This window comes from Schistocerca serialis, unplaced genomic scaffold, assembly GCF_023864345.2.
Source record: "Schistocerca serialis cubense isolate TAMUIC-IGC-003099 unplaced genomic scaffold, iqSchSeri2.2 HiC_scaffold_1352, whole genome shotgun sequence".
Lineage (NCBI taxonomy): Eukaryota > Metazoa > Arthropoda > Insecta > Orthoptera > Acrididae > Schistocerca > Schistocerca serialis.
Genome location: NW_026047572.1, coordinates 1,037,137 through 1,062,402, shown reverse-complemented (window position 1 = coordinate 1,062,402; position 25,266 = coordinate 1,037,137).

The window sequence follows — 25,266 nt, the reverse complement described above, 5'->3', positions numbered from 1 at the left end:
TTGGGGGCTGCAAAAGGTATGTTATGTGTGTGTTGATGACAGGAGAAAATGGTTCAATAAGGAGAAAAATGCCTTTATATTTGCTGTTCCTATGACATGGAGGGAGCCAAGAAATCATTCCAATGATTGCTACTTTTGCAGTGTTGATATTACTGGTCATAATTCGAAAAACAAGAAGGTAATAAACTACCCTAACCTGCTGTATGCCACCCAACCAGTAGGGCATGGTGCAGATTTTCCAGTTCCTGAACCACCAGATTATTTAAATTATATTTCAACAGAAGTATCCGATTTAGATGATCCAGGTGATGATGAATTCCATTGTAATACGGAAAGTCTACAGCCCAAATTGTTCATTCAGACCGAGTGTAACGATTTGATTAGGGATCTGGGCTTAACGAAAGAAAAAGCCGTATTGCTTGGCTCTTGATTAAAAGAAAAGAACTTTTTGGCAGTTGGAACCAGTATATACATGTATATAGAGAGAGAGCTGCAATTTTCCGAGTTTTTTTTTAACAAGAATGTCAATTAGTGTATTGCGCAGACATCCATAGTTATTCATTAATTTGGTATTGAGTACAAAACGGAAAACTGGAGGCTGTATATCGATTCATCCAAAACTAGTTTTAAGTCTGTTTTATTACACATTGGTAACATGTATGCATCTATACGTGTTGGAGATTCTATACACATGAAAGAAAGCTATGAAAAACTAGAAATAGTGCTAAATAAAACAGGCTATTCTGCTCATGGTTGGATGATAAGAGGCGATCTAAAAGTAATATGTATATTCCTTGGTCAGCAAGGTGGCCTTACCAAATTTCCCCATTTACCATGTAACTTCGAATTTTTATACTATGTAAGAAAAAGTATATTGCTCGAAAACTATAGGTGATACAAAAAAAACTAAGGCTATATTTGGATTCAGCTCATAAAAATCTATAAGGAGCAGCTATCAAAGTAGAAAGAAGTATTTCAAAAAAAGTTTTCATTGGCCTTGTAATAGTTTCCCTTCAACAAGGCCCATGACAGGCTCTGTGCCAAGTTCATCACGTTCTTCCACTACCATAATGACACCTAACTCCTGTTGTACACTTTCTAAAAAATAATTCTAACGTAGATTCATCTCTCAATGCTGCTTTTACATGTACTGTGTGGTCAGCAGGTGCATCCACCAGTTCCACCTGACACACTCTGAGCTCAGTCACAAACACTGGCTTGCACTGGGCTATCCGAGCTCTGCATACCACTGACAGGCAGTTGGGCTACAGCAGTAGCAAGTTAATCAGCCTCGTATGTTTCCTGAAATACTATTTACTCTATTCACCATTAATACTTCCACTCCCTGCTCAAGATTTCCATGACCAGCTACTTGCTCTTTTACCTGACTTGCAACAGTCTGACTTGAAGCAACTTCTAGCCTATCATGTAACTGAGATTGTTCCATTAATCTATAAACACTATCGTCCCTGTCTTTACAACTAGTGTATGGCCGTTACAATTGCCTAAGATTATCCTCTTCAAATTCTATCAACCTGTTTAGTTCTACCACTTCGTTGTAGACCCATACAGTCTGTTGTTGTAACAAGTTTATTTCATCCCCTGTGGAATCTAGAAACTTCCCAGACAAACTTCTGAAAAGGGGTAATCTACGGACTGACGCTGAATCGAATCTACATTCCAACAACAACAAAATACCAATTTACCGCAGGTGCACCTATGGAGTATAATAATAAATCAGAAAGGCCTTAATAGAACACAGAAGCATTAGACAGTCAACATTGTGGTCTGAGACACTTCAGGTTTCTGGCATTCATTTGCCCGTGCAACAAGATTTTCATAGCCCAGTATATACTTTCCCTGAGTAAGTAAATTCAATAAAGTTATCAAAGCAAAGTATTTACTACTCTTAAGAAACATGCAAATGATTATAAACTCAACTGCGCTCAAATCATACTTCACATCAGCATGAGAGGGGAGGGGGAGGGGCGAGAGGGTTGAAGAAGGGTGGGGACTGATCGACTCCCCGCTCTACTAAGCTACAGCTTCTCACCACTGCCAAGTACAATGATGAAATTGGCAATCAAACCTACTCTTACTATTCCATTGGAATGAAACTGACCGTGGCAACAGCCCACGGAAGCCCAGTGATGACTTTCGTTGCAGGTACTAAAAACACGAATTAGAAACAGATATACTCCAGATTCTTATGAATGGTCATTGGAACAGAAATCTTCAGGCAATTAGAGTTGAAACGTTTAAACTAATATTCTACACAATTAGGCACATTTAATCCACTGCAATATATCATACAATTAGCAGAATAAACGTTTTGCACCCAACACTTCAATATAGGTCTGCACGCAGCAGAAACAAACACTAAATCTATGCGGAATTACAAAGATAAAGTCCAGAAAACTTTTTAAAATTAAGTTAGTATTGAGTCGACAAGATCAGAAAATACGATACAACGTCAGTAGTGTCATTCAACAAGTTTCACCTACCGAAACATCACTATCTAACAGAAACTTCACCTGCTGGTATCATTAACTTCTATAATCCTGAAAAAATTCCTTAAGTAATGCAGCATTCCAAAATATCACTGTTCTGCTAAACATTCAAAATCACCTTAAATCCCAAAAATGTGTGTGATTTCCCTGGATTCCTAAGGGACCAAATTGCTGAGGTCATCGGTCCCTAGACATACACACTACTTAAACTAACTTTGCTTAAGGACAACACACACACCCATGCCCGAGGGAGGACTCGAACCTCCAGCGGGACCAGCCGCAAAGTCCGTGACATGATGCTTCTGACCGTGCGGCCATTCCACGCGTCCTTAAATCCCACAAACCCGATAAAGAATCTGTATGGGAACTACTGAACAAGCAACTCACGCCTGACCAGTCAGTCTAACTGCAAGTTCCTCTTGCAGTACAGCAAACCAACACAAGTAGGAAGCCTAAAACTATTGCAGACACACTTATTATTTCAGTTCTATTATCCACAACCATGGTTTCATGAAATCTACCGAACCTATTAATATGTCAGGCTCCATAAGTAATGATTTATCTACACACAAAAATATGGCACCACAAAAGAACAGTGCAGTAGTTCAGTTTAGCAATAAGCAATGTAATTGCACTTCGCCACATGTGAATGTAACATTCCTCTTTGTGTGTACTCAACGGACTCCATTAACAGCGTGAGAACAGGAGTGCATATACGTGTGTATTAGTTATTGTGTCAGTATTTAACAAGCGGTACAGAAAAAGAAAAGAATCACTGTCATGAGAAGTTGTGTATGGTTAGAATTAAGATGCATGACTGTAACAGTTATTCACTCGCGTGTATTTCAAAATATATAAATTACTTTTCACTAACGGAGACGATCTTAAAATTAAGTTTAAAGATCGAGTGAAAAAAGAACGTACCGTCACATTTTCAAATACGCATTGTATCGAATAAAACGGACACATGCTATGAGATTTTTCACAGAAATTGTTGTTCTTGTAGGTGAAGAACCCCTATATTTCCGAATATTATTACACATGTTCAGTGGGTTAGACTGTTGTTTAGCGAGTAGATGGACACGTACGCTGGAGCTTGCAATCTTCGGAATATTATTTCGAATTCGTTGTACGAAGAAAAAGAAATGAATAAAAATGTTAATCGTTAGTTCGGCGAACTTGTGACACGAACTGTTGTTGTCTTCAGTCCTGAGACTGGTTTGATGCAGCTCTCCATGCTACTCCATCCTGTGCAAGCTACTTCATCTCTCAGTACCTACTGCAATCTACATCCTTCTGAATCTGCTTAGTGTATTCATCTCTTGGTCTCATGAACAAGTCCTGTGTGTGGAGCAAGACCCGGTGAATGACGACAATCAGCAACTGCGTGTCGTCATTCAGCGCTTCCTGCACCACAAGGAGATTGTCCATCAATATGGCTGTAGGTATGAAGACCATCACGTGATGATCTAGACTGGTCGCCTTCCAATAAACGTGCCTTGCGATCTAGACTGTTATTATTTGTTCCAACGATTATATTTCGTTCGCTGATTTCACCGGTGATGTTTCCAAAAATATTTATCTCTAATAAGTTCTGACTATCGTGGATGAATTTAGTTGTCGAAATGGACTACATTCTTAATCTGGGTCATAATCACTCTTTGCAATTAAAAAAAAAAAAAGTTTGCGACTCATCTGGAAATAAAAATATGTCACTTTAAATGGTTTACTGGTTATTTCTCTTCCGCATGACCGTACGAGCGAGGAAGATTGGTGTTTAACGCCCTGTCGATAGTGGAGTCATCAGAGATGTGGTGCGAGGTCGTACTAGGACAGGACAGGGGAACGAAACCGGCCACGGCCTTTCAGAAGGAACATCGCAGTCACAGAGATGCCCAGACGAACATTTTGACCGTCGTCTTACCGACTGCGAATCCAGTGCACTGACCGCTGTGCAGCCTCGCTCACTCACACTGATGGGCCGTCAAAACAGGCTGACCAGATTTCCAAAATCAAAATATGGAACCCAAATTAAAAGCTGAAATGAATGGACATTTTGTGTATATTAGATTTATGTCAACCACTTGGTTTATGGAACAACTACACTGATCATCGAAGAAAATACCTTGCATTACTAATTGAGTAAGTACTTTACTGTTTTATTGTTGCGACATGCAAACACAGTATATCACTTTAATATAACTATTTAACTAGGTTAGATAATTAACTACATAGGATACCTATTTTGTCCTCGCAATTGGCCTGCAAGATCCGCCATAGATAGTTTCTGAAAATGTTTCTTTGTTATACTTTGCAGAAGAATGTATGTTATTCAGGAATTTGATACATTTTGAAACAGAATTTTATAAAAATCAGCACATGAATAATCTTGAAAATGTATCTTACTTATGTGATGTTAAAGGCTTTCCCAGTGTACTGATTGTTCCATAATAACACGGGGAACTGCCGGATATCAGTAACTTCCTGCCACGATATTTCGGCGCAGAGTCTTCCGGCCATCTTCAGGTGAGTACCATTGTAGTAGTACTGGTGAGTACGCGCTGAGCTCCGCTATAAAAGTCATTCTGAGGTGACATTGCGCATGCGCTGCTCGGCGTGTGCATTCATAACAACTCCGTCCGCTGCGCCTCGCGCCCTCCACGGAAAAAGCTTGGCGTATCGATTTCAGGTCGATTTTCATCTTTATGCAGATAACTAGGTCGACTACGAAGTTTCTCTATAACAGGATTCCAAGCAGAGTTTAGCTGATAACCTCTATCTCGATTGATGAGAGTCTGGTTGTCAGATAATCTTATTTCCACAGATTCATTGATAATCGAGCTCCAAAAGTTTGATGTATGGGCCAAAATTTTTGTGTCTTTGTAATTCATGGAATGGTCTGTGGAAATACAATGTTCGGCGATTGCGGACTTGGTGCGTTGGGGAAGGCGAGTATGCCGTTGGTGTTCAACAATGCGTTCCTGCACAGTTGGTGTTGTTTGCCCTGTATATGATTTGCGGCATTCATACGGGACTTTTTAAACACCTGATTTACGCAGGGCAATGTCGTCTTTAACGGATCCCACCTATTATGAAATTTTGGAAGGAGGGCGAAAGATGACTCTCACGTCATACTTTCTCAATATTCTGCCTACCTGTGAAGAAATATTCCCAATAAACGGTAGATAAGCAGTCGACCTGAAGGCCTCTTCCTCTTCCTTGTTCCGTCATTTGTAGGTCTGCAACACTCTGCAAGAATTTTTATGTCACAGGAACTCCATACATGAGAACATAAAGTTTACCATGGAAATAGAGAAAGATGGTTGTCTGCCATTTTTAGACGTGTTGGTGCGACGGAAGAGTGATGGCGCACTTGGTCACTCGGTGTACACAAAGCCCACTCATACAGACCTGTATCTACAAGCTACTAGTTGCCACCATGCAGCACAAACAATGGGCGTTCTCAAAACCATGATCCACCGTGCCCATACCATCTCTGACGCCGACAGTCTTCAAGCGGAACTGGAACACTTGCAAAAAATATTTATGGAGAATGGCTTTTCACCTAGGCAAGTGAACAGAGTGATACAGACGTACGAACGACGGAACAAGGAAGAGGAAGAGGCCTTCAGGTCGACTGCTTATCTACTATTTATAGGGGAGTATTTCTTCACAGATAGGCACAATATTGAGAAAGTATCAAGTGAGAGTCATCTTTCGTCCTCCTTCCAAAATTTCATCACTGGTGGGATCCGTTAAAGACAACGTGGGCCTGCGTAAATCAGCTGTTTACAAAATTCCGTGTGAATGCGGCAAACAACACGGACTGTGCAGGAACGCATTGTGGAACACCAACGGCATACTCGCCTTCTCCAACCCACCAAGTCTGCAATTGCCGAACATTGTATTTCCAGAGACCATTCCATGAATTACAAAAATTTTGCCCCTTAGATCAAACTTTGGGAGCTCGATTGTCAATGAATCTGTGGAAATAAGATTGACTGACAACGAGACTCTCATCAATCGAGATAGCGGTTATCAGCTAAACTCTGCTTGGAATCCTGTTATAGAGAAACTTCGCAGTCGGCGTAGTTAGCTGCATAAAGATGAAAATCGACCTGATATCGATACGCCAGGCTTTCATCGTGGAGGGCGCGAGGCGCAGCGGACGGAGCCGTTATGAACGCGTACGCTGAGCAGCGCATGCGCAATGTCACCTCAGTATGGCTTTAAATAGCGGAGCTCAGCGCGTACTCGCCAGTACTACAGTGGTACTCACCTGAGGATGGCCAGAAGACTCTGCGCCGTAATATCGTGGCCGGACGTTACTGAAATCCGGTAGCTTTCCCGTGTTTTTATGGAGCTATCTTACTTATAGCTATTTTCTTGCCAGTTTCCTCACTACATCTCTTCTTTTGTCCGGCTCACCAAGTATTTGCGATCGAGAACACCATTTATGTAGTAGCGTTAGTGCCAGGTAGAGCTAGGAGAATTTCAGTAACGAGCTGGAAACTTCTGCAGCAGTTATGTTGAGATGCAAGGAAGTTGAAGATGAGAGACCTCTTTCAGTGCGTATGACCACATTTGTTCTTCATTTGGTTATGCTGCTCATTTCGTAATAACACATTATTTCAAAATATACAGAACGGTTAATCAAAATCGGGACAACATACATCCCTTATGTATTTTGTGGCGCCAAAGGGACTCTCAAGCTAAACATGGGACGATCCCGTAAAATACGGGACGTGTGGTCACCGTACATTAAAGGCAGTGCTGTACTGGAGGGCGATGAAACAGTGCGGCGCAGTAAGTGTCCGGTCTGACGTCAGATCTTTTACCAGCCGTCGAAGAAAGTGTCGAGCACAGGATGGGCTGCACGGTCCACATCAGCTGGACTGTGGGTCGCTATATATCATAGAGATCGCTGTCTAGAGCATCCTGATGGCAAAGATCGCTACCGAATTTTGTGGATTATGGCTACCTGTAAATCAAGTAGTGTGCAAAAAGCCACTCGGTAATTCAGTGATGGACAACACAAAACGGTTTGTTTCAGGCGCCTCCTGGAACCACATCATACTTTGGAGAAAGGAAGCCGCAGCGAACAACGTGTAACTCTGCTTCCTGTGCTTAGTGGACCATTATAAGCGCAGGAACATCGCTGCCGTGTTGGTAAGTGGTCACCTGGAGCGATAAATATGCGTTGCTACAGTGCCCCATCTCGTTATCAACCGAGACGCCAAGAAGGAGAGATTCATTAGCTTCATTATGAACCACCACAGACTATGTGTGCAGGGGCTTGGGGGTTGAAATAAACTTACTGTTTAATTTCTAAACACAGCCAACCACACTGTTCAAGTTTGCAAATTGCCATTGATGTACCGTCTGTAATCAACAAGGCTTCTTGTTGTCTTCTTTGTCTCATACACGATGCCATTTGTAGTTTCTACTGCAATTATGTTTACGTGGTGACCACAACCTGGGCACAGTCGCGCCGCTATATTTCTTTGTCATTACATTAAGTTACGAAAGACAGTGTCTAACTGTAAGATTTCACTCTGGCATTAAAGCCTTTGAGTAAATGTGCGTACGAGACTCATTACATGAATACAGATAAAGTATATGATGGAATGACACCTAGAATTCTGGTACATCACACTAATGGTTGTTGTTTTCTGTTGCATCGTGGAGCTCGAGTCAACAAGCAGCCCCGCATTGGTTCTCAATACGGTGGAAGGCGAATAAATGACAGTCTCCTTTAATCATATAATCTTCATCCACCATCACAGTTTAATTTTTTATGCATTTATGATGCACCATCTTTTGTCGTTCGTTCACAACACGCAGAGCCAACTGCCGCAGTACTTCTGTTACAATTTTAGCGATCACAGCAGCCGAGTAGCGCTTGTTAAGGACTCAGAACAGGATCTGCGAACTCTCGGTAGAAAGGTTAGTGCTTGCTAGGCCAAATGATGTACAAAGCTAATCAGTGTTTGTGTAGCACGAAATTCTGAATGGGAGAAATAAAACTACGAATCGCTGCGCCTCGAAAAAGTTTTGGGCGGGAAAAATAGTTTGTTTTAAGTTTCAGCCAGCCGTAGCCAGATAGTAGCGATGAGCACAGCCGGTGTGCTCAAGAAGTCAGCCACAGGGCAGTACTGCTGACACTGCGAACGGATGAGCTTTGCGGCACCTGCCACGGCTGAGGCACGCGGAACCGCCGACACTGTAACACAGTAGTGTGGTCCAGAATGTAGTGAGCAGCCCAGCTGTGCTTCATTCCCCAACCCCCTTAACCCCCCCCCCCCCACCCTTATTTCCCAATAAATCGCAGAAAAGTATTGAGTGGACGATTTGGATGGGATTCGGTTAATGAAAAGGTAATTAATTGTAATAAATTACACTGAGGCTTACAAATTACAGTGACACAAACAAATCAAGCTGCTTACAATATGAGGTAATAAAAATGTTATATGCCACAGGTGAACAGAGAAACTTATTTGTGTCGTTTGAATCACTGCCAAACAAAACTGATATATTAACAAATAATCACTGTGCATTAAACTACATACTTTCATCTAATACAATTAAATTTTATAATGTGAAGCACAAATGAATAATTTACAATTAAATTTTCAGTCCAAGCTACTCCTTCCTACACCTTCTTTAAAAGAGTTATAAAATTTCCAAAAGGTATCTCAATTTAAAATGTTCTAGAACCCTTAACACAACAACACGTACATGACTATCTCAAATAATAAATATATGTACGGCAAAGCCCATGATTTGCTTTCTTACAGAAAGTTTGATGATTTCAACAGCCCAGACCACATTCAAACTCTAGACAGCATGGGCCGCTTGCCGGTCAAAACATGTTACGACTGCGGCAGCGGGCAAACTTACATAGGTAATAAAAGAACACATGCCGCCTGGCAATGTTACCAAAATCAGTTTACACGAAGGAGGAAGAGGGGGGGGGGACATAATAAATACCATATGCAACTGCGCTTGCCAAACCTACTACTAAAAACACAGTATAAAAGGATCCCAAATAATGATAAAGGCCGGGATAGGCCCGGCAATACTGCACCTGCGAGTTAGTAGCCAACATAAGGTTGGCAGATACCAAGGTCTGGCGTCAGGGCGAATTGGCACAACAAATAAATAAGAGTAAAAGGACAAGCAAATGGCAACGCCGAAGAATTTAAATAGGATTAAAAACACACGGGGCTAAAATCAATTGCTAGAACCTTGGACATCGTCTTAGGCTTAATTGACACTACAAATAAATAAAGGTAAAAGAACAGGCAAATGACAATGCCCAGATATATAAATAAATATAAGTAAGCAAAAGGCTAAAAGCAATAGCTAGCAACTTAACAAGCACACATAAAAATATCAGACTGCTGCCACATCAGAAAACGGAGCAGGCGTGCGCGCAGTCCCCAGCAAGCCAGAAAACCAATAACACACACTCCAGCAACCCAGCCAGCCTGACCACAGTAATTTCAACTCAGGATCAGGGCGCGTGAGCACACCGTGTCCACGCAAAACACACACTGCCAAATAATTCCCACCAACAGATACGGCTGCCCCCCGGGTGGGAAAACGGGGACGACGACCTGGTACACACAAGCAGAAAACTCGACACCTAGACTCCGGCCAAAACGGAATCACGCACAAAATACACTCCTGGAAATGGAAAAAAGAACACATTGACACTGGTGTGTCAGACGCACCATACATGCTCCGGACACTGCGAGAGGGCTGTACAAGCAATGATCACACGCACGGCACAGCGGACACACCAGGAACCGCGGTGTTGGCCGTCGAATGGCGCTAGCTGCGCAGCATTTGTGCACCGCCGCCGTCAGTGTCAGCCAGTTTGCCGTGGCATACGGAGCTCCATCGCAGTCTTTAACACTGGTAGCATGCCGCGACAGCGTGGACGTGAACCGTATGTGCAGTTGACGGACTTTGAGCGAGGGCGTATAGTGGGCATGCGGGAGGCCGGGTGGACGTACCGCCGAATTGCTCAACACGTGGGGCGTGAGGTCTCCACAGTACATCGATGTTGTCGCCAGTGGTCGGCGGAAGGTGCACGTGCCCGTCGACCTGGGACCGGACCGCAGCGACACACGGATGCACGCCAAGACCGTAGGATCCTACGCAGTGCCGTAGGGGACCGCACCGCCACTTCCCAGCAAATTAGGGACACTGTTGCTCCTGGGGTATCGGCGAGGACCATTCGCAACCGTCTCCATGAAGCTGGGCTACGGTCCCGCACACCGTTAGGCCGTCTTCCGCTCACGCCCCAACATCGTGCAGCCCGCCTCCAGTGGTGTCGCGACAGGCGTGAATGGAGGGACCAATGGAGACGTGTCGTCTTCAGCGATGAGAGTCGCTTCTGCCTTGGTGCCAATGATGGTCGTATGCGTGTTTGGCGCCGTGCAGGTGAGCGCCACAATCAGGACTGCATACGACCAAGGCACACAGGGCCAACACCCGGCATCGTGGTGTGGGGAGCGATCTCCTACACTGGCCGTACACCACTGGTGATCGTTGAGGGGACGCTGAATAGTGCACGGTACATCCAAACCGTCATCGAACCCATCGTTCTACCATTCCTAGACCGGCAAGGGAACTTGTTGTTCCAACAGGACAATGCACGTCCGCATGTATTCCGTGCCACCCAACGTGCTCTAGAAGGTGTAAGTCAACTACCCTGGCCAGAAAGATCTCCGGATCTGTCCCCCATTGAGCATGTTTGGGACTGGATGAAGCGTCGTCTCACGCGGTCTGCACGTCCAGCACGAACGCTGGTCCAACAGAGGCGCCAGGTGGAAATGGCATGGCAAGCCGTTCCACAGGACTACATCCAGCATCTCTACGATCGTCTCCATGGGAGAATAGCAGCCTGCATTGCTGCGAAAGGTGGATATTCACTGTACTAGTGCCGACATTGTGCATGCTCTGTTGCCTGTGTCTATGTGCCTGTGGTTCTGTCAGTGTGATCATGTGATGTATCTGACCCCAGGAATGTGTCAATAAAGTTTCCCCTTCCTGGGACAATGAATTCACAGTGTTCTTATTTCAATTTCCAGGAGTGTATAAACAACATCTGAAATAAGGTGAAACCAACCCCGCCACGCAGACCGGAAAGAGCAAAGACACAGAAAGCCTGTCCTGCAGTCCTTACAACTCCTGGGTGCGGAAACCTAAACGATATCGAGGCACCCTTTTCAGAGGCGGAGAACCTCGAGCGATCGCATGCGGGGATCCATCAGTTGTCCACTACAGCACATCACCAACACGCCCCACCGCCCAACGGCCAAATCAACGAGACCACACCTCCGTGCCGGGGGCGGAAGGCAAAATACCACCAGCTCGGTTCAAATCCAACTGCCGAGCCGAGCGCGCCCCCCCCCCCCCCCTCCCGCGAAAAACACTCCAGAGGGCAGCAGCCGCCTCAGCGCCTGCGTAGGCCGAACCAGACGGAAACAGAAATACTAGTCGCTATCGATAGTGCCGGATACGCAACGCGCCAGAGAAACGGCCCAAGTATTAACACAGGGCATCCTGTTAATGGAAACTTAGAAAGACTGTCCTCCTCACCTCCCCCCCTTCCCTCCCCCTCGTATCTTCAACCATTCAAAGTGAAGCACTCTTTATGTCGATCACAATAGAGGTCTATGGTGATGGAAAAAGACAAGTGCGTATTTTACGCCCCCTCATTCCTCTCCTCTTTCCAGCTCGTCACAGTGTAGTATGAGAAAATTGCCTATTTGCATGAATGGGAAATTAAAAATATCTCCCCATCCTCTTCCCGAATCCCCCCTTCTCCTTATTTCTACTGAATCATAGCACAGATGACGGGAAGAGGTCAATTGCGTGGTTTATACCGCATGCCCCTCCTCTCTATCAACAAATAATCATACTATAAAGACGGTGGCAAATTACGTTATTTCTGATGCATTCATCAAGTAAAAAGTAAAGCCTCTTCCTCTCCTAATCTCCACCCAATCGTAATGACGGAAGCACATCGATTGTGTGGTCCAAATCCCCCTCCCCCAAATACCATTCATCTTTCTAACTCATCAGGATAGTGTTTAAATGCTGTACCATAGATGTAGTAAAAACTATGGAATCTACACTTGAAAGTGAAAAATATTCATTGTTTACTTCGAAGTCAAAGATGTGCATTATTTCCAGCATAAAAATGGTGTCAAATGATACAACCAACGTACAGAATGATTGTGTGTTTAATAATACACCTCGTCTGTGTTTTTCTGCCAATCCCAGGGAAGTAATAAAAATCCAAAACGATTGAAATAGATGAGTTTTATGCTTTATGACCCACACAATATCCTGCAAATGCTAAACGGTAGAGTTTAAGCAAGTAATGGCAAACAGTAAATGCAACACAGCACACACTTTGCAATAAACACTAAGTGTCAAACTGTGAACACAGAATGCTAATACTAAATAGTAAATGCTAGACCGTAAATATTAAACCCATAACTGTGACTGCTAAATGGTGGACACTAAATGGTAAATGCTGTATGGTAAACAGTAAACCATGAACACCTAAAAGCAAACACTAAACAGTAAACACTAAATGATAAACACACAACGCTTAATTGTAAATACTAAACGCTAAATGCCCAATAGTAAATCCTAAATGATGGACGCTAAATGGTGAACTTTAAATGGTGAACATTAAATGCTTAGTGGTAAACATTATACGCTGTTGAAATATCCAAGTGAAGCTACAGAACTCTACAAAATTTATGATGCGTATAAATTTTGTTTAAATTATTTCTATGAAGATCAAAATTATGCATATCTATATACACACATATATCTGTATCTCTTATATCAAAAATACTATACACACTTGTGTTGCCACTATTGCAAAGTAATGATTTCATGTCTCTCTCCGAATCTCTTTCCCTATATCTCTCTCTCTCTCTCTCTCTCCTCCCCCCCCCCCCCGTTCTCTCTGTCTCTCACACACACACACACACACATACAGAGAGAGAGAGAGAGAGAGAGAGAGAGAGAGAGAGAGATAACTGTATCAAAATTACTTTATTATTCAATAACAGATTACTGAAGAGGAAAGGGGAAGACAAACCTTATACTGAAGAGTTAAGAACTTTATATTATAAAAATTTTCTCAGAGAATTGTTACAATCTATACTGTTGAAATATAGGAATTTCATCCACATTCTGCACCGTTTAACACACTTTTTTTCGTATCGTCTATAGTAAGCAACAATTTCCTCCTGTCTGAGATCGTGTTTAAGCTAACTCGAGTAGGCAACCAGAATTACACTGCTGAATCTACCTTAACGAAATCGAAGCAGTACTGAATAGCATTTTGCGGGCAATCTGCTCACATTACAAATAACATATGTTAAATATAGCTATCAGCTATATGCTTGTACTGGAATAGAAGCATTACTGTCGTTTGTAACCATCGTACTCTTCTAGAACAGCGCCGTACTTGGAGTCAGTCAGTAAACCACTCCCCCTAGAATCGATTGTCTTACGTGCTCAGTGACTACTGTAAGGGCTTTCAGCTCACCAATGACCTTTTATGTGAGATAGCTTTGTGAATAAAGCAAGGAGTCACACCATTCTTCTTATCAGAGATCTAATGTTAACATGTTTTGTAGAAACTGGTATTTTCTGACAAAAAATTAGGTAATAAAATTTTCAAAATCGACTGCGCCTGTGTTTTGCACACTCTACCGCAATTGAAAAAGTTCAGTTCTGCGAGACTGATGATCGAAAATTTTGAAGGCACATACACCTTGCAGTCCTTCAGATGAACCAGCACCGTTGCTCCAAATTTGTTGGTAACATGTTCTGTGCTCAATATTGTATGGCCCCGCCCTTTCTCCAATGGTGATAGTACATACCGCACTCCTCAGACTCTTCCTGTTTTGTAATGTGTTACCCCTGTTTTCATGTGTTACGATAAGAAACCGATTAGCAAAGCGTATAAATTCTTATTAGTAGCAGGAAGGTTCAGCATCAGATGAAAACTTCCTAACGAATTTTTCCCGCATTTACCTTACGCCCTCCTCCTGAATCAGCAAGAAAAAATGCGATTAAGAAGCATTAATCAGCAAGTTAATCACGATATGAAATAACGTTGCCACAGCTTCCGAACTGTTTGCGTTAGGACGTTAAAACTGGACGGTTGGCTGCGAGGCATGATTGGAATTAGTATGCGCTGTATGGTTTGGGTTAGCGACGAAGCCCGCTTTCATTTGGATGGGTTCGCCAATAAGCAAAGTTGGCGCATTTGAGGAACTGAGAATCCGCATTTCGCGATCGAGAAATCTCGTCACGCTCAACGGGTGGCTGTGGGATGTGCAATTTCCTGTCACGGAATAGTCAGTGCGATATTCCTTGATCAGACGGTAACTGCCGAAAGGTACGTGAAGCTTTTGGAAGATGATTTCATCCCCATCATTCAAAGTGACCCTGATGTCGACGAGATGTGTTTCACGCAAGAGGGAGCTCGACCCCATCGAAGTAGGAGAGCGTCTGATGTCGTGGAGGAGCACCCTGGGGACCGCGCTCTGGCTCTGGGGTACCCATAGGCCACTGCGATGGGCCTCGGTTGGCCGCCATATCCTTCGGATTTGAGCACATGCGACTCCTTTCTGTGGTGCTATATTAAAGACAAGGTGTACAGCAGTAACCCCAAAACCAATACTGAGCTGAAAACAGCCTTTCAGGAGGTCGTCGATAGCATCGATGTTCCGGCACTTCAGCGGGTCACGAAGGATCTCGCTATTTCTCTGTGACACATCATCTCAAATGGTGGTAGGCATATCGAATATGTCATAATCTACATAAAAAAAAGGTTCAAATGGCTCTGAGCACTATGGGACTTAACGTCTGAGGTCATCAGTCCCCTAGAACTTAGAACTACTTAAACCTAACTAACCTAAGGACATCATACACATCGATGCCCGAGGCAGGATTCGAACCTGCGACCGTAGCAGTCGTGCGGTTCCAGACTGAAGCGCCTAGAACCGCTCGGTCACCGCGGCCGGCCATAATCTACATCCAGATACCTGTAGTGATGTTGAATGCTGTGTGTGCATGCCGTAGCTTGTAGTTAATTTACGTTTCTTTCGTATAGTTCGATAATTTGCTCCCTGTATCATTCTCGGAAACGAAGTCAATCTCTCTCTCTCTCTCTCTCCCTGTGTGTGTGTGTGTGTGTATGTGTGTGTTTGTTGGAGAGGAAACCTAGTTAAGCAGACGGAGTTTGATGGTCCAAAATAAAACCTTTTACTAAAAAAGTTATTGTTGTAAAACATGTTTTTAATGACCACGCCGTGAGAATTGAACTGGCAGTGTTCTCAGCATTCACTTCAGCCTTGTGGCTGATAATTCGGCGGCGTAATCTCTTACAATGACTGTAACCTGTGCTTGCTCACACATTTTGCCCTGTACAAGGTGCATGTAATCCTGGTTCAATTACTTGATTAATATTTTCTGTTCATTTGAAGAAGCAAATATGATCTCTCACACATTATCCAATCTACTTCCACATCTGTATTCTGTAAACCACTTTTAAATGCATGGCAGAGAATAGTCCTATTGCAACATTTATTAGTGTTTGTTCCCATTCCATTCACATACGGAATGTGTTAATAATTATATTTTAAATAACTCACAATTCCTATTGCAGTGGTATGTGGATATGTAGCTATCATTTGGTTTTTTTATTAGTTTTAAAATTAAATATCGATTGTTTTTAGCGAGTTATAATTTTTTCTTTACTTAATGGTTGTGCTCTTTTTGCAGATGTGGCACAGTTTAAGTGGTATTTTTGTCAGCTATTACTTCTTTCATTTGCTTTCATTTGCTTTGCCATTTATTCTATAAGCTATGTTGTAAAACTTCCTCTGAAAGTCTTTTTTCGGTGTCTGTAAAATCCACTGACTTTAAAATTTCTTTTCTACTTGCAAATGTTGGAAAGGTTCCTATTTGAGCATGATAATATTTTGGTAGAGTAGGTAAAAGCCGTTCTAACCTTTCGTTATGCGTGGCAGTAATGTGATCAGATAACTGTTTGATTTTATTCTGCATTATTCTTTAAGGGGGGTAGGACGTGAAATGGGCAAACTTGGAGCAGAAGAGACTCCAAAGGACATTTTGATTTCCACTGTCTAAACTTTTACAAATAAATTCATAAATCTTTGTCAGTACGACCAAGAAGGATTCAGCATTCATATTCATAGCGGTGAAAGTTCAAAAACATAACAAAATAATTTTTTTAAATGTGAAATTTCATCATTTTTTCATTTATTACTGGCTGCATTTGTTGCTGTAGGTACACTTTTCTTTATAAGTAACAGAGGTTCTTTAATGAATTTTGCATAGCATACAAAACATAGTTACAGCTGTGTGGAACTCAAGAATTTTCCAAATCTATTAAAAATTGTGGTAAAAATTGAGTTAATTAATTATAAAATTTGAGTTTTTTCTAAACATGAAGTTTAAAATGTAACATGTCATTCATTTTTTTCATAAATTAGATAAATTCTAGAGTTTCATACATCTGTAAGTATGGTTTGTATGCTGTGCAAAATTCACCAAGGAATCTCTCTTATTTATGAAGAAAAGTGTACCTATAGCAATAAATGCAGCCAATAGTAAGTGAAAAAATGATGAAATTTCACATGTGAAAAAAACTATTTTGTTATGTTTTTGAACCTCCACTGCTATGAGCGTGAATCCTGAATCCCTCCTGGTCATTGTGTCAAAGTCCTATGGATGTATTTGTAAAATGTGTAAATCTAAAAGTCCTGTGGTGCTTCTCCTGATCCAAGTCTGCCCGTTTGACATCCTACCCTCCTTAAACTGTTTCTTGGTAAGTATGGTTTTGAAACTATTTTCTGTTCTAGTTACACTTTAGTCAGAATACGATTTTTGTAAAGATTTGTGTTTAGCAATATGACCAAAATTAATACTAATTTACTTTTCACCTTTCCTGCAGTGTGAAACGTACTTTTAAGGTAAATTCTTGTTTAATTCGTCGTTGTGTTTAGTACATACCTTGTTAAAAATAATGTGTAGGATACACTCCTTTATTTTCTTTTTCATATCCTGTAATATATAGGTTTCCCACAATGCGTGATGTGGCATCACTTGACTGCATTTTCCTACTTTGAGAATCCTGAAGGAGTGATCTGTTATACTTGCTAAAAGCATTCAACACCCTAGATCTCATAAAACATTTCTTTATTTACGACGACCAGTTTCGACAGACTTTGCTGTAATCTTCAGGTCTGTCTGAAAGTGCATATACATGGAATATGCCTCATAACATGAATGACACGTAATATTTGACATAAAAGATTCAGTTTGGCATTACAAAAACGGAAGTGGAACTGTACATACACATACCTAAAACTCTTTTTGTTCTGCAACGTTTTCATTTTAAGTTAGACCTTAAGCCAAGTTCTTATGTGGATAAAAATCAGCACCTCAAGAAATTAGGATTCAAATTTAGGCATAAAATAGAAGACCATGAGAATAAGTACAACTGCATAGGTGACTGTAAATTAAAATATGGTAAATGCAAAAAATTTTATGTCGGTGATATTTTACACAAGTTTGGAGAGCATAGTGGAAACCATAATACCACCAGCTTCAGTGACAGCGTAATAGCGTCCAAGTCCAGTATAAATTATATAGAGCATGACACGAAAATTTTACGCTATCCTCCTAAAGCGGAAAAATTAGACATTCTTTTAAAATTACGAATATATAGCTGCGGAAAAAGACAAGCAAGTGTTCTTCTTAATGAGCAGTTCGAATTTGTAGATAACAATTTCTTCATCCTGTATAATCATGTCCTTTAATACTTCCCATTAACACCAGCAGTTATATGCCTTTTCTTACATGAAACATTAGTAACAGAGTATGATATAAATGACTAGCCTGAAAGTGACTATACATTATATAATAATATTCGTCAACACTTTTGATAATGATTGCACTACCATTTTCCATATGTTGAAATGACCCTTATCTTTTATTTTATTCATGTCACATGGCACACAGAAACATAGTATAATGTAAGTACAGACTTTTAAAACTTTGCTGTAATACAGCCATGCTGTATGTTGCACACTACTTAAACTATATATAACATATCTAAATAATATTAAATACTTCTTTCGCCTATAAAATATGTTGCACTTTCGCATTTTTAGCCGTTACCTTGAACTGTTAATTGTGGTTTTTGTCCACCACCCAGCACAACGCACTTTTATGTTAAGCAATAGTTTCACATGATTTTCTTTGATATGGTCCCTCTTTACAAATATGTTACATCTTGAAGTCATCTATGTAACTAAGTCACAATTGCTGTAAAATCATACTAATGTGTGAACCAGTAAAAGCAAGATATATCCAAATAATTTTTTGCCTATGTACTAACTTCATCTAACAAGGGAAACTCCCTCTGAAATCCCCCTCAGTTTTAGTGATAACGTGGTCCAGTGAAAACTCCGTCAATATCTGAACCCAGATCAAGCATGAAAATAGGAAGAACGTGTGCTGAACTTTAAGAAAAATCAAAGTAGAAACAGTGAAACGTCAAACCTTAACAAGTCCAATATTCAGCGAACATTTATACCTGCGGCGTCGTGGTTAAGTGTTCAAGGGTTGGACTATGTTCAAACCTGCATCAGAACAATTTTGTTCTGTGTATTCGCTGTATTCAAATTTGTGTATGTCTCGCGGTGTAACGTCCATTTGCAACAGCGAGGTATAAGGAAGGGACCCATAACGTAAGGTATGGTTAAAACATTGTTATAGTATTATCATTGTGTATTTATGACTGTAATTTGGCATATTTTAAAAAAATTAAAAGAAAATTTAATTGCACACAGGGAGACAAGCTATGTCAGCGCGTTAGATTACACCATCCCTGATATCCATAATGTTATTATATGTACGTTGATATTGTGAGTACACCATATTTCTCACAATGTAAAGACCTGCCAAGACATTTTATCTTAAATGAGTGTCATCTTATGTCTTTAATGTTTGAAATTTTTTGCACAAAAATAATGGTACTTCTTAGTTATACCTTTAATTACATTCTGCAGTTAACCACTGCAGAAATGATATGCACCCCAAGTTGTCACTTTGCTAAGATCATTATTCTTAGAAATAAAAAAGCAGCCATGTTGCTACCTGCATAACATAAATAACAGGTACTATTAGTTTTTGTCATGGTTGGTCACACTGCTGTTTATGTGATGATTTCTCTGTCATACATATCCATGTACATTTTGCTACGTTGCAGTACAACAGCTATGTATGCACAGCCCCACATAGCAAAGTACCACTGGCGCCTGTCTATAGCAACTTTTGTCAAGAAAAACTCTGTCCATCTAAAGAACAATTCACCACGTGGCATGCTTGAACTGTGGTAGTTTCTAGTCTCACCAGGCTCACAATATAATATTTGCAGACTACACTTTTGCATTTAGCTGTATGTGAATAATTATACCTCAGGGTCACAATAAACTAGTTGGCAAGATTTGTACATATTTTGTAGTTTGAGGGTATCTACTGAACCTATGCACTGCAAGTGCTACTTCATCATTGTTCAGGATGTATCCTGCCAAACCCACTCTCACCCCACACCCTCACCATCACCTGCAGCAATGGACCTGTGTGCTTTTGCGACTGTTGCTTTGCGGTATGGATGCACGACAACAACAACAATGAAGTAAACTATTGCAAAATAAATACCTTAATTTTTCTATTATGCATTCACTAGTAATAACATGCGAATTGGAAAATATGAACAAAATGTGATTCAGTTGTAAGTACAGTGCAGTTTTATAATTGTTATTATTCTTAAAGGTCATTCATTAAAGTAGTTAAATATAAATGTGAAAAGACTATTATTTACAGTCTCTTACACGCCACTGATGTAAGAGCCATCTAGCGATTGCAGGACGCTATACAAATGTTATCTTTTGCAATTTGCAATGTTACCTGTCAGATGTACCTTATACACCATTTAAAGCGGATTTTCGCTGTTTAGAATACATGCAGCTTATTTAAAAATATGTGCTGCTGTGTTCTGCGTTTATGTGATCTAACAAAGATCTGACATCGATATATACCGCCCGACATTGAAAATAGGTACAACATACTTCATTATTTTTGTCAGAAGAACACATTTTTTTTGTAAAATAACTCAATTTCAATTAATACAGCGAAGCCGGATACCAGTGTGGGAAGGAATGACAATTTTTTTATTTAATTGATCACATGTGCACTCCCACAAAGTAAATCCCTACATCCAGTTTGGTGAGATCTGTGAAATGAATGAATGTATGGTCGTCTGCTAACCGCAGATAGTGAATGTGAATATATGATCATCTTTGAGTCGATCCTTTGGCCACCTTTGGTGGGACCAAAGAGATGAAATTTGCCTGAGCTTTGAGCGCCTGAAATGTGGCTGACCAATGCGGTAGAAAGGTGCTCCCCCACTTCGACAGAGGTGGGAGAGAACCTCAAGAACGGCCATGTTTCGGCACTCTGCCGCTGGATCTTGTGCTGTTAAGACCTGTTTTAGTTGTGCTCCGTAATGATGAAAGAGTGGAGACATGGTATGCATGTGGAATATTTAAGAGTAGTTTGAAACAACAATTTCTCTATTTCAGGAACTTTTTGGGGGAGAATTAAATGTCAGGCAGGTAATATTAAAGGGATTGTAGTAATCTTCGGAAGTGACCAACGGTCACAATGAAACCACGTGTAGCAATAAGTTGAAATACTTCCGTGTGCTTAAGTTAAGCTGAATTACTAGCGTGTGTACAATAAGTTGAAATATTTAAGAAATAGTGTGTTTACCATAAGTTGAAATATTTAAGAAATGGCGTGTGCAGGACTTGAAATTAGAGACGAGTACTTCCACGTGGTGAGTACGGTGTGAGTCTCAATCTGTGTATGAGACAAAGGATAAATAGAAGTACTCGTCCATGGTATCAGTTGAGGACTCGCGCGTGTGATGAATACGTTCTTAAGATTACTTTGCGTGATATGATTCCATATGACGCTAGCGTCAAACTCTGAGAGAGAAGCAAGGTGAGTCGGCCGTCAATCCAGCAACGCCACTTGGCTTGCATTGCATAGGAAGACGTGCATATATCTCCAGAGTTCATAGTAGGAAAGTAGAATTACGAAGTGGGGCAGTGTCGTGTGAAACTGGGATAAATATTGATTGAAGTGGGAAAGCTGAAAGTGATAATGTTGTGACTATTCTCTGTGTAGTATTTCATGTTGTAGTGTGGTGTATGTCATGTAATTTGGGTATGCGTGGTTTGCATGGGAGAGTAGCGAGGTAGTTTCAAAAGATTAGTGGGTTATGCTTGTTCCTTCGGTACCGCTCGGTCTGGAGGAAAGTTTCGTGATGATGATTGTGAGAGTCGAAGTGTGAGGTATAATAAAAGATCCACCATCCTATTCAGAAAGTGCACTGTAGCGTTAAATAATTACGAGACCATAATATAGAGATACACCAATGTAAAGCCATGCCCACTGGGCGGAATTTCTCATGTGATATTGTTGTAGGTTATAGAATTTGTGTGTTTAGGTTAGAGAATTTATCGGAATAAATAAGATAGTGAAAAGAAAATGATTGGTGGACTTTTCCTTCGAATTGTATGTTGTCATGATGTCCCGAATTTATAATGTGTGCGCCATTCATATTCAGTGCGGTGGCCACGTCTTGATAAAAGCCGTTAAATAAAAGACAAAAAGAAAATGTGGTATTGCCAGTGCGTAGTGAACAGTCAGAGTTCTGTAAATCACTGATAGTCAGATGCGTGTTTCCGTTGCGTATTAATCATATAGGAGGATAACTTGTAACTTAATTGTGAGTACTAGAGTTCATGTGACTCGATAGATAAGAATGAATCCACTCGCTTGGCAGACCACTCATATTGCAGGCCTGACTGCTTGATGCCACAGTATGAGCAAGGCATGTGGGTGCCTCTCATAATTTCGACCCCGCCAGGGTATTTTGGCCAGGATATATTTTGCCATAATTTTTTGCTGTTATTGTTTGCTGTTAAGATTTATTTTTATTTTTTGATGGAATGTATGGTGATAGCGCTAAGAAGTAAAATTTTTTCTGTTTGGAATTTCTTTCTGGATTGGTGAGGATCTTTTATTTTTTTAATGTAATTTACTGCTACATCGTCCAAGGCTGGAAGATCGTGGTATAATTTTTTTTGCGGAATGTCCGTAGTAACTAGGTCACAGTCGAAAAGTGTAGCCACCATGGAGAATAGCGATTCTGGGGTGAACGTAGCAGTGCAGCAGGAAGTAGCTGTTGACCATGGGTTAATGTGCGGGGACGGCAAACACTCGGAAGGGGTTGAATTGTTCAGTGGACCGCTGCAAGGTGATCCTTTGAGCGGCGGGCTTTGTTCACAATCGGGGGCTTTTCCCGACGACGCGGGCGAGCCGGGACTAGGTCAGGTATGCAGTGAAAGTGCAGCTACCCTTAGGGAAGCTACGGTTTCACAGACGAACGTGGTGAGCGCGTCGAAAGTAGCAAATGACAATGTGATACTGCAGTTTTTACAGAAGATGGATAAAGATTATAAGGAAAGATTGGAAGCGATGGATAGGGAGAATAAGGAGAGAGATAGGGAGACTAAGGAGAGAGATAGGGAAGCTATGGAGAGAGATAGGGAATTTAAGGAAATATTGGACGCGATGGATAGAGATAATAAGGAAAGATGGGAAGCGATGGATAAAGGTAGTAAGGAAAGTATGGAGGCATTGGATAAGGGAAATAAAGACGCAATGAGGAAGCTACACACAGTTATCGATGAGCGTCTGCCCGCAGTTAATAATCGGTTAGATGAGGGGGAGAGGAATCTGGGTGCGTTGAAGCAAGTATGTGACGCCGTGAAAGAAAAAGCTAATAATTTGGAGGTACAAGTATTTGCAATGGAGAGTGATACTACTGAGCGTAGGGACGTGTTGCCAGATGAGTGAATCAAAGAGGTAGTGGTCAGAATGAATACGATTAGTGCAGATGTAGAAAAGCTCAGTATAAGAGGCGAGACAGGCTCTGACAGTACGCAGCGAGAGGTTTATGCCAACCAGGGGGAGATACAATCACTATTACAACTTAAAGAGGCGCAATTAGAAATAAGTAGGAAACATAGGGAAGAACTAGCACAGTTGCAATTAGCGTGCAGTAGCGAAGGTGACACACCACCAGGTAGATTGCAGAGGGAGAGTGAGATAAATTCAAAAAACGAAAATAGGCAGAAAGCGGAAGACGAACTCAGAGAGTTGGAAGAACGGTTGTGTCGGATAAAACAGGTGGCAAACCCAACTGTGTGTAGTCCAAGGCTGTGTCAATTTCAAGATTCATTACCTTCATCGTGGGGACTGCCCCTCAAAATGAAGTTTGTGTGTGACCATTTGAGGGACGAGGCTAGAGCGAAAATGCAGGAAGTTATTAAAGACTGTAGTAGCTATTTAAATGAATTCTGGTCGAAAAGTAAGCAGGACCAGGTTACGGAAAGCATATTGATGATGTCAAATTGTAACGAGGGTGGTATAAGAGATCCAGTGGCGTGCTATCAGGAAATGCTGAGACGAAATAGGTATTTGGATGTGCCATACGAACCTGGGGAGTTCATTAGGATCTGTATAACGAAGTTGCCAGTGAAATTGCGCAGAGATATAGCGATAGCAGGGAGAGGCGTAGACGATTCTGCGTCTTTTGAACAATTGTCACAGGAATGGGGTAATGACAGCAACATTGTGAACGGAGACACGACTCATAGGTCACATAGTGTCGAGGATAGGAACGGCAGGAACTATCAGAATGACAGAAGAGCATGGAATCCAGGCATTTCTTTCTTGTCGTAATAGATTGAAGGATAGGAGAAACTAATCCAACATATCAGCCCTTAGCATCTTGCCTTAAAACACATGCAGCTGGCACTGAAAATTGTCTATGTAGCAGACATACTCTACTGATATGTAGGAGTGGAAATACCATACTTCTGATCAGAGAATAAAACACCAGTAATGGCATCTGTTAGGCTGGTCTCTCAGAGCAAAATTTGCAAATTTTTATTTCGAACAGTAAAGTAAAAGGACTGTTTCCTCAAAGAAACCAGTTGTTAAAATGTTATGTAATAATGCCAATGAGTCCAGTATAATTAGTGCAATTTGACTATTGCAGGTACTTAACACATAATGTAAAAAGTAAACATTGTGATGTGTATGGAATAGGGTACGTTTATACTGCTGTTACAGGTAACATCAGTAATGTGATCGAAGTATTTAAATTAGATGCCATCTGATCTATAGTATGTCATAGTCGTGGAGACAGTTATAATGAGATGCTGCGTATGGTTGTTCGGAATCTGGTGTTAGTGAAAGAGACCACTAGCACCAAAGTTTCTAACACTTGGGCTGTCCCATCTCTCCCAGCTTGTATATTTTCTGCACACATTTAATATTCGTGTAAACTCAGATTCCTGACTAGCAAATTCTTTACTGTGTATAGTGGACCATTCAGAGTAGGCGGATTGTCCATGAAAATGCTGTACTGATTGAGACGATCAAGGGAAAACAATCTCGTGGGCTTCATCACATTTCTAACATCAAATTATGGAAAAGTTAAAGATAGATCGAAAGTAGCCAAGTTATGGTAGAT